The sequence below is a fragment of the Drosophila rhopaloa genome, unplaced genomic scaffold (genome assembly GCF_018152115.1).
Source record: "Drosophila rhopaloa isolate 14029-0021.01 unplaced genomic scaffold, ASM1815211v1 contig_47, whole genome shotgun sequence".
Classification (NCBI taxonomy): domain Eukaryota; kingdom Metazoa; phylum Arthropoda; class Insecta; order Diptera; family Drosophilidae; genus Drosophila; species Drosophila rhopaloa.
The window spans coordinates 2,956,581-2,968,489 of NW_025335142.1; positions in this window are offsets into that span (position 1 = coordinate 2,956,581).

Sequence of the window (11,909 nt, forward strand, 5' to 3'; positions counted from 1 at the left end):
GGACGTCTATATCCTATAGCTCCCATAGGAACAATAGGGTGAAATCGGTCCAAATTTGATGATTATCAGAATATTTCGCGCAGTGTGTAAGCTACTAACATAAAATTTTTCAATTCTTATTTATTTACGCATATCTTGATTAGGGTAAAAGCGCTTGCCGCTCGGAAGTCTATATCTTAAAGGAGATAGGAAAAATTTTTAAAGGCTGCGAAAGTATCCCTTTTTTTCTATTTGTATATGACATTTTTGCAGTATAAAAGCAATTGACTTGAAACGATGCAAATCTAGTTTACTTATGTATACCTTATTCCTTTCGCTACTTTTTCACTTTTAGCAATTTCGTCAAAGTCTGCAAGGGTATTAAAACTTCGGCTTGCCGAAGTTAGCTTCCGTCCTCGTTTTCTATTTTTTTTATGACATTTTTGCAGTATAAAAGCAATTGACATTAAACGATGCAAATCTAGTTTATTTATGTATACCTTATTCCTTTCGCTACTTTTTCAGTTTTAGCAATTTCGGCAAAGTCTGCAAGGGTATTAAAACTTCGGCTTGCCGAAGTTAGCTTCCGTCCTCGTTTTTTTATGAAAATTTGTGAAAATGTAGTTTAAATGTTGTACTTTAATATGGTTATAAAATAATTGATCTGACATTAACCGTATCGCGTAAAAAAATCTTGAAAATAGGCTTTTTTTTGGCCGAATTAACCATACCCCCCCTTAATTTTCCAGTTCATTATACCCTTGCAGAGGGTATTATAATTTCAGTCAAAAGTTTGCAACGCAGTGAAGGAGACATTTCCGACCCTATAAAGTATATATATTCTTGATCAGCATCACCAGGAGAGTCGATCTAGCCATGTCCGTCTGTCCGTCTGTCCGTCCGTCTGTCCGTCCGTCTGTCCGTCCGTCTGTCCGTCCGTCCGTTTCTCGCAAACTAGTCCCTCGTTTTAAGCTATCTGCTTGAAACTTTCCCAAAGTTGTCTTTCTATTGCGGTAGTATATAAGTCGGAACGAGCCGGATCGGGCCACTATATTGTTAGCTGTCATATAACTGAACGATCGGAAATGCCTAACTTTGGTGTTTTTGAAGTTAGGAAGTTGTAATTTTCTATGGGTTTTATTTTTGGCCAATCAGTCTGAACTATCAATTTCATAGGATCGGGCGACTATATCCTATAGCCGCCATATAACTGATTGATCGGAAATGCCATAACTTTGGTGTTTGTAGTTAGAAGTTGGGATTATCTTGGGTTTAATTTTTCGCCAATCAATCCGACCTACCAAATTTCATAGGATCGGCCGACTATATCTTGTAGCTGCCATATAACTGACGATTGGAATGCCATAACTTTGGTGTTTTTAAAGTTGGGAAGTTGGGATTTTTATGAGTATTAGAATGCATCTATAATAATTTGGAGAATATATTTCGACTTCTGGGTTATCCTTCTCCGCCCGTTTGCTTCTTTCTTGTTTTTTGTTGCTTTTTTGCTTTCGAAAATGTTGTCAACCGATCTTCGTCGTGTAAATTTATAATGTGAAATTCCATAATTACCCAAAGCTGTTTACGAAATTTCATTGAAGTCTACTAAGCGTTTTCCTGGTCCATGCCAGAATTTGCATAAATGATTTTTAAACATTTTTTTGTGTCCAGGGTAAAGTTATGCCCAAAAAGTTTTTCCTGTTATTTTTGCTAGCGAGCGTATAATTTTACAAAATACTTATATCTGGGTGAGTGGGTCTAAACTTCATATACATAAAAACGATGTATTTACAAGCTTGTTTAACCAATTTTAAATACAATTTAAAAAAGCCCATGGCAAAGTTGGGCATTTAAAATGCAAATCATGTTTCTGCCAAGAAAATTGTCCCATAATTAGATGTTTGCGGCATATACCACAAGTCATTGTGATCATTATCACAAACACCAACGTTATCGGAGTAAACGTATTATCAGCATTAAACACTTGCTGCAATTATGGCGCTAATTGAATTTCTAAATGAATATAATGACTCGACAGCAACAAGAACAAACGCAAGCGCAGCACAATAGACCAGAATACACATATACAATGCTTTGTGGCCTAGCATCTCCTTTACGGGGCCGTGGAAATTATAAATATAACTGCCCTTAAGGAACGACCCTGTAATGCCCTTTAATATCATGACTCATGATCTCAGGTAAATCTTTTGTCTACGAAATGTTGTATTTTCCTTTCTTTTGGTTCCCAACAAGATGCAATTATTGCTCATTTTAAGCTGCCGAAATGTAGGTAATGGCAAATCTAATTAATCATTATAATCCATCATTTGAAGAAGACTTTTTCTTAAAAGCACATTAAAAACAGAACTGAAGAAAGTTGTTATTTTATTATGTTGCAATAACTGACTTCCTTAGTTTAATAAATAAAACCTATTTAAATATTTTTATACCCGTTACTCGTAGAGTAAAAGGGTATATTGTATTCGTGCAAAAGTATGTAACAGCTAGAAGGAAGCGTTTCCGACCCTATAAAGTATATATATTCTTGATCAGGGTCACTAGCCGAGTCGATATAGCCATGTCCGTCTGTCCGTCTGTCTGTCTGTCTGTCCGTATGAACGCTGAGATCTCGGAAACTATAAAAGCTAGACGATTGGCATTTGGCATGCAGATTCTAGGAGTTCCTACGCAGCGCAAGTTTGTTTCAAAAAGGTGCCACGCCCCCTTTAACGCCCACAATCGCTTATATACGATTTTAAAAATTTAAATATTTCGGAAAAGTAAAAATGCAGTTTTATTGTGTTTATCAATACCTATCGAAATGTAGAAGAAATTTTTCAAATCGGACCATTCGTTAAAAAGTTATGCGTGATCAAAGTTTCTATCTCCATCTCCCTCGCACTCCCTTTACCTGAGTAACGGGTATCTGATAGTCGGGGCACCCGACTATAGCGTTCTCTCTTGTTAAATTTGGATTCCTGATATTGAAGCGTTTGAAAAATACATTTAAAAAAGGGTTAATAAATATTTTGTAATATAATTATTTTTTATTAGTTTAAGCAATATTTAAATAATAATAATAAATAATAATAAAATAATTAAGTATGGTAAGTGCTATTATATACCTACAAAATACTCAGGGATGTTTTCAGCATCCTTTACCTGGATTTTAGTAACAAACACAGCCGGAAACCCAATAAGGCCTAAGCCCAAGTATCCTGGCAGTGAGCTCTGAGTGAAAAGGACGAGTCTCCTGTAATTAGGTTAAACACACACGTGGCTCCAAGTGCCTTTCTGCGAGTATGCGAGTGTGTGGCCAGGCTGGAGATAAAACCCCGCAAAAATGAGGTGAGAAAATGAAATAAAACAACCAACGGCTGGCACAACGAATAAAAATGGCGCGTAATTTGCACGTTTAACCGCATGACAGCGAAAAAATTGCGCAACCCATGCACAATAGACAAAGTCACAAACACGTACACATCCCGGCAGAGGCGTTTTCAAGGGAATTAGCACCAAAAATGAATCCTTTTCTTAAATTTTAATTTTCGTATAGGATAAAGATAAATTTAATTTAATTCAAAATTTCACATGATTCAGTTTTATTTAATATATTTATAATTTTTAGCAGTCTCAAATAAAATAGTATTCCAATATTATTGCAAATTGTACATTGCCAAGATGGGCTTTAAAAATATATTTAAAAAGATATTTTTATTATGTAATATTCGTTTTATTTATAGTTCTTAACCAACTGACATTAATGTCATGAATGTATACGGATATGTTCCATATGTTTGGGACCATATAGAAGTCTTCATAAAATAAATGGGAGAACCCCCTTGACATGATCCTGCCGACGGCACTGTTCACTCGTTTGAGCTTGTGGTGTCTAAATTACAATTACATCGCAGCAAAAGCTAGAGCACTCAAGTCGGCCAACTGGCCTTGGGTGGGCTGCTCCAGCTTTGGCTCCTGTTGCTGCGGCTCCTGGGCTGGACATTCGAGCATATGGTCGAGTAATTATCCTGTTGCTCTCCAACATCTCGGCTTAGCCATCCGCCACCGCAGTGCCCTACTTGAGCGTCACTGCTTATCGAAATGCCCATCGAGCTGGCTGTTCCGAGATGAGTTGATTAATTGAAATGCTCCGAGCCTACGAGTGCGGAGGGAAAACTGAGTAAAGGGATAGCTCATCGAGAGCATATGTTGGCCCCACACCGGGGATATTCAATAAGGATAATATCATTGCTAATATCATAGAGAATGATGTGCTGGGAAGTGTTTTTCACTTGTCAATACCGGATACGGTATACGGATTCAATACGGATTTCTACTGGTTTAATAAAAAGTTGTTTGATTATTTCTTTTATAAAATAAAACTATTGCTCTTTTTCTGAGATCTGCATGAATCATTATTAGAAAGTATTTACATAATATGCACAAGTGTAAAAATAACTAATAAGACTTCCATATTTGTTTCAACATGTTATTTTCCATGTTTAATTTAGCTTTTAAACTTTTGTAGACACAAATAAAAAATAATTTTTAGGCAAATATGTAGAGAATTAGGTGTTGAAAACTGCCTTAGAAGGGTATCAGAGTGTCTCTGGGACTTTCCTGACGCTGAACGAAAACTTGTTGCCTTAACTTTTAATTAAGCCAAGAGTTTGTGTAATGTATCTGGCCGTGCGTCCTTCTGTGCTCCTAGAGAGTGTGTGCGAAATTAACAAATAAGCGTATAAATTATGCCACAACACGCTGACAGCGCACACACACGCGCCCGAACTGGGATGTCCTTTGGCCAGGATCAGGGAAATATGAGCACCGACTGTGGACGGGCGACATCTGCAGCTTTCCTGCCATTCGGCGTCATTGTCATCGATGTTGCTGCTCCACTGGGCCAAAGAGGGGCAAGGCCCAAAGACAGTTGCCAGTTTGCCAGTTGCCACTTGCCAGTAGACCACATTCCAGCCAGCTTCGAATTACATTGGCTTTAAAGCGCAATGCGTTGGCATGTGTGTGCTGGCCATTGTTATTGTTGCTGCTGGTCAAACATGACACTTGCCAAGACTTGCCAGAAGCTCTCCGGACTCAAGGCAGCGACTCCGAGATGGCCCTTAAAGTATAGTAATTAAATTGAAATCCAAAGAGCGGTTTAGATTCAGAAATGTGTACCAATTTAGTAAAATCTGCAATACGTCGAACCTTATCTTAGGGAACGTATTTAAAAATGCAAACAATTTTGTTGCAGTAAGTGTTTAATATTATTTCACATTCTTACAGGATTTATTACAAATATTAAAACTGATTTTTAAACTAAAGTTGGTATTGGATTTAAACGAATCACATCTGATGTAGATACTTCACGCACCGATTATGTTATCTAATTCAGTACTATGCTTTCTATATATTTATTAAAAGTTAATAGTCTTATATTAAATTGATTTTGGCAGTTGCAATCTATATGAAACCATTTGCAGTCAAAATATGTCGGGCTAGTTTTATGAAAGTAACATATTTCTTCACCTTTTCGAAGTAATCCAGTCCTTTCGAAATGAAGACCATGTTTTCAAAGGGTATCAGACAGAGCTCCTGGCGCCATCTTTAATGTCGCACTATGCGTATGCGTGATGTCGACAACGAACCACAGAGACGCGTCGGGAAAATACCGACAAAGTCAGGCAACCACAAATCCTCGTATACCTGATGGTCCAGGTCAATGTGGCAGATACCCAATTCCCAAATCGTTAACATGGTAACGTCTATGTTGGCCAAAACCTTGGCTGAAAGAAGAATGAGAATGGAAAACAACATGCTTTATTGTTTGTGTTTTTGGGAGGAGATAATGCATAAAGATTTTACGACTTCGACTTAAAATTACTGAGGCATGTTCAAAAGTAGAAATTCTTTAGCCGAAATGTTTACTGCGAACTTCCCTTACAGCAGAACTTTTCCCTTCCATTCCATTTTAGTCGTAAAATAAAAAAGAAAATGACAATAAACTGACCTAAAGGGCAGAAATTATTTTGCCAAACGAGAACAATCCTTTGAGCTAATGAAAAGCACTTGGTTGTCTTCAAATCGCCATTCAGGAGTTCAGGAAATGTATGGAATTGTTGTCCTTTTGAATATCATATGAGCTTAAATTAAATAAAGAATACCTTTTGGGCAGCTATTTGTCTAAAGAAAATCTTTTTATTTAAATATTAAATTAAATATTTAAAATATCCAATAGCAAGCAATTCCTATTGATGATATTTGTTTTTAGAATTTGTGATGTGTTTTACCATTAGACTTAATAATGGGATTTTATGATATTTTTATGTTTTATGTTATTTATTTTATAATTATAATTCTAATCGTAATTGATACAGCATTAGTTTAGCTTTCTGAAATGTAAAACATTCGAACCTTTAAACTGGTTTACTACATACCAATTATTCTTGTTTCTCTACCTCGACGTAGGCTCACCAGCATTGACTTTGATGCTTCAACGTGTTTCTTTTTCATAATTTACGAGCCGAAATGTTTCATTTCATGTTTTATGGGATATAAATTATGACCCAGCCCAGTGTTTTCCATTGACAACGTCAACGAAGGGCGGCCAGCTAAGCCGGCGATAAGGACTTTTGGGCCAAAAAAAAAGAAAACGCAGACACGAAAGATGCCAAAATAATGGAAGAAGAACTGCAAACGGATAGAGGGAAATTTATGTGCGTTTATTGATTGCCGAACGGGAGAAAAACAGCAAAGGATGAAAACTTGTCCAGAAACCGAGGCGAATTTATGTAAATTTCACTTTGGTCCACAAAGCGACTTTTATGAAGACAGAGTGCAGCTGGGTCTGGCCAAAAAAAGGAAGAAAGAGAAAGAGTCCCATAAAGCTGAGGGATTCAAATCTTGTATGTTTTGTCTCCTCGTACACTGGATTTAATAACCAACTATTAACAATTGTGAGTTAAAAATTACAGGAATTAAAGCAAATTTTTAATCCAAAACGAAATATGATTAATGTTATATATATTCTGAATTAATGTGTCTTAGGCTTTTACTAGAAAATTTATGAGCACATGGCACAAAAAATAGATTCGTAAGTCTTGCTTTAAATTAGGATAAGTTTCAATCAATGTATTAATTTATACTTTTGTCAAACTTAGATTAGATTAGTTTCATATTGAATACCGCAATTATCTCTTCAGTCAGTTTCATATTCAATACCACAATTATCTCTAAATATAACCAAAATTATTTTAAAATGTTTGTTAATTTAACTGTTATCTAAATGACTCAAATATCAATGCTTAAACGGCCACTTACCATTTAGCATCAACATAAACTTTTATTAACCCATGAAGTCTTAAGGTATTAAATAATTCGAACAATATAGCAAGATTTGCAAATTCAAAGGCTGTTACTGGTTAAGAAACAAATAATTTAAAGCTGAATTTTGAAAAAATGCATTATAAAAGTGTGTTGTGGAAGTGATGTTTTCTCCCAGTGCCCAATGGTCGGCATCCAGTCAATGAGCCATGAAAAGAGAAATCGCCGGGAGTGGTTCTTAAAGTGACCAGACCAAGAAGGATCCGTCCCGCTTGAAGGATAATAGGTTTAGGCAGTAGCTTTAACGCCGCATGTGGGCCAAGTTTGTATGCATGTGGGTCATTTATATGCAAAGCATAACCATGGTTTCACAACATGTGGGCTCTAATAAGCCGGAGAGATGGGGACCTCGCTACAATCACGTACCCGTACCCAATTCCTTCCACAATGCACAACTCAGGTAGTCTGGACTATAATTTGGTCTCGTATCGAACTCCTCCAGCAGCAGCTGCTGCCATAAATATAATTTCAATAGAATAAGTTGCCAATATAAGTGCCAAGTATTGTTCGTGCTGTGCGGGAACCAATCGAACTTCGAACAATTGTAGTAGTTTTCCATTCCACATTTTTGCAGGTAAATTTTCTCTGGTTGTTTAGCTTTAATATTGTTATTAACTTGCTTGCTGCACCTTTAAAATATTTTCTTTGTAAAGACAGCTTAGTTCATACTTTGTGGCGATTTTCATTGAATCACCCACCAATTAAATGTCATAAATGCCAACCAGATAATAATCGGAGTCCAACGACCCACAATAACTAAAAATGAACCAATATACATGAATAAAAATCGTCGTTAAAAATTAAACACAAAGGATCTACATCTATCAAAACAAATCAAAGCAAAAATTGACAATAATAAATGTTCGAAATAGTCATTATTCTGAATGCCAAAGAATAATAAATAAGAAGTTTGTAGAACCAATTGTTTTATTTGGAGTTTAAGAATATAAGATTAATTTGTGATATTATTAAATATTTAAACCTAATTAATTATCTTTAATTAAACTCAATTTACTTTCATCCCGCAGGGTCTTAAATTTTAATATCGGTATGCTTAATATAATGTACACCAGATAGAGACTACCTTTAGTCTAAAATGACTCCTCCAGTCCTCTTAATTGAAATTATAATTCCCTCTGCAAAGGTGTAAAAAGTATTACTTTATTGTTTTTGGGATTGGTAATATTTAAATACTATGCAATTACGTTTTTATTTAAATTAAAATCGGACATCTATATCAAGTAGCTCCAATAAAAAAATCAAAAAATTAAAAATAAACAAAAAAATTAAAAAAAGCAAAACATGCTATTTTTCTATTTATAAAAATATTCTATTGAGATATACTAATCATTTGCTATATCAGAATTACGCTTTTAGTTTTGTCAAAATCGGACAACAATAGCATGTAGTTGCCATAGAAACTATGCCAAAATGCCGCGCAAAATCGACATAGCTTTATTGTTTTCAGTAATATAGGCATATAAATCGTAATGTAGTCGTTTTGTAATAGCTGCAAGGGTATATAAACTTCGGCTTGCCGAAGATTGCTTCCTTTCTTGTTTTGTTTAATTTTATAGTAGTGGGAGTGTAATTGCTCCGTTCCCTCTGAACCATCTAAGACGTTTTATTATACGATGGAAAGAACTTTTAAATTAAATGCTAAATATAAGTCCAACAGATGAGAAAAAGATGTATATACATAAAACATGTGTATATTTATGTACTTATAAATATAGAATCACAGCAAAGGTCAGCGACAACTGAGCAGCTGAGAGACAAAAATATATAAAAATTCTAGGGAGATGGCCAAATAAACCAAAACGAATTTGACGTCTTGCGCGCTTTGCCTTTGAGCAAATGATGGGCTCTGTTTTAAGCTTTTCAATTGAAGTTTGGTTAATATGAACATTATTTAATATTTAAACAAGGAAGGAAGGCAATGTCTCCTGCTCAGCGTTGCAAACTTTTGACTGAAGTTATAATACCCTCTGCCAGGGTATATAAAGTGTTTATGTTTAGTTGTACCGAAAATATTAATTACAGCAAGTGTAAAGCGCAACAAAAGTTTACATTAAAAAGTAAGCATACTTTTGCATTTTCGGATGATGTCGTGCGACTTTGATCACTTCTTAATTTACAAATATTATATTTTAAACTAATCAAACAATTTTAATTTTTTATTAGCAAGGTTATTTATATATAAAAAAGTTATTACAAATTATAGAATTATGGTGATACTTATGTGATAAATTATTTATTCACAGTTAACAAAACTAGAAATATTTTAATGTTTTAATACCTAAATGGTACTTTTACCATGTGTTTTATTTAACTTAAGGAAACCAAATCCCAAGGGAGATTTCCAAGCTTACCAAATTGTTTAATTAGTACCCATTTATGTTACTTTGGTTCAACTTTTTATTGAAAAAAAAAACAAATCATGAGTCCCCCTATTTTAGTATTGCCTTTAATTTCTACAGTGTGTCAACACCACCAAATTATTAGATTTACTTAAGTTGGTAACGTTCTCTGTGAGTGGCATTTATAATTCTTCTTTGAAGTGACTTTGAACTATCTTTACAGTGTTAGATTTTAATTTAATATAAACCGATATTAAGGTTGGACATCAGTATTTCATTAGAAATATCTAAATATTTGATTTACACAAAATAATCTTACCAGAAACTCAATATTTGCACTGCAACATTGCTCGTTGGGATATACGTAATTTTAAAATTTAGTTAAATTTAAGAGTCAATAGCCTATGAAGCAACACACACACGCATCCGAATTGAGGCTGTGATTTGGAGGCGTTGTCATTCACTTCTTCAAAACATTGCCTAGCATATGCGGCGTATGCGCAACTCGGTCTTACTTTATAATGTCAACGGAGCGTTCTTCTGGCCGGCATATGTGTATGTACGTATGTGGGGTGCGTTTAGGTGAAGATGCCTGCGAAGTAAATAAAAATTCATGAAAGCAGCGCTTGAATATGTTACACAAATTTCCACTAAGAGGATGAGGCCCAGCCTGAAAGTAAGGATGAGCCGTCTCAGGTATAAAGTTGCCATTGTTTATGGTAATCGGCTAAAAGGGCGAAAAAGTGGAGCGGAGAAAACTGGTAGGACCCTGCGAAAGCGGCCACTATTCACTTCACTTGTGCCAGAGCATAAATGTGTCAGGCGATGTGCTTAAAAAATATAAAGCGTAATTCCGAAAGCGGGGTTAAAAAGGGAAGAGAGGAAGCACTGGCTCCGAAGGAGTCTCGCCCAAAGTGGAAACTGTTTGTCGACTTGGCTTTAATAAATAAATCGCAGCTGCATCAGTTGGCACATCCCTTGAAGCCCTCTCAGAATGCCCTTGACTGCTCGCGATTTCCTGTGGAACTTCCTGGCGACAGATAACAAAACAAATAAGAACATGCGATGTGGGCTTTGGACTTGTACATACCCACTATGGGGTCTTCTTGTCTCCAAGAAAAGAATATAATGTGCATAGGCCTCAAGCAAAAGAAAATGTAGATCATAGTGTGTAGATTTCGGAAAAGTATAACAGAAAATATGTTTTGAAAATTTTATAACTGGGGTCTTAAGTAAGCAAAGAAAACATTTTTTAACAAGAAGTAAATCTTCAATTTATATTTTCTACGTGGTAATATTTAATTACAGTTTGGAATTTAAATTACAGTTTAATTATACTGACATTGTGAATACTTTTGTAATCCCGCAATTGCCGGGGTACTAAATTGCGAAAAGTGACGGAATGAGGTGGCGAACGTAAGTTAACCATACGTGAGCACGTTGAGTAAGGTAAGCAGAGGCTGATGGCGATGATTGGATGAGATAAATTTATAGTCCATCTGGTTGGGTGGCAGAGTAAAAAACTTCAAGCTTGATTAGCTAATTGGCTACGGATATGACACTCCTATTAAAGCAATCAAGGAAAAAGAACAAAACATATTTATGTGATACATTACCCTGTTAAGTCTTTGGTTTTAATTAATTTTTTATTGGTTAGCATATGTCAATATTTATTTGAATATATTAAAGTCAGTTCATCATTAGGTATCCCATATACTCAATGTATTCTATTTCTTTTTTGCCTAGAGAAAATAAAAAATGTTACACAAGGGCATTTAATGATCTTAAAGGGTTGAGGGACTACTTTAGACTTTTTAAGCTTCAACATGGCATCACAGTTTTTTTGCGACCGATTTATGAAGTTCACTTTACCGAATTCCTCGGTTTACGGCTCATTTAAGGGCAAAAACTGCGTTCCGCTCATCTCCCTGGTTCGCACATAATTGACAGACATGGAAACAGACTCAATTCCGGCTTGCTCACTCAACTCCCCTGAAATTGAGTGAGTTAAACGCTGCGTATACGTAATAAGACGACGCCGATGCATATCGCGTATACGCAACGAGTAAAACCACTCGAGTTGCTCGGCTGGGCAAGAGGTCTTATCAGCAGCTAACCTGTTGGTCGGCCGTTCAGGCGCACGAAGTTGGACCGTTCAGTTGCCTGTGATTCTTCGTTGACGGCGGA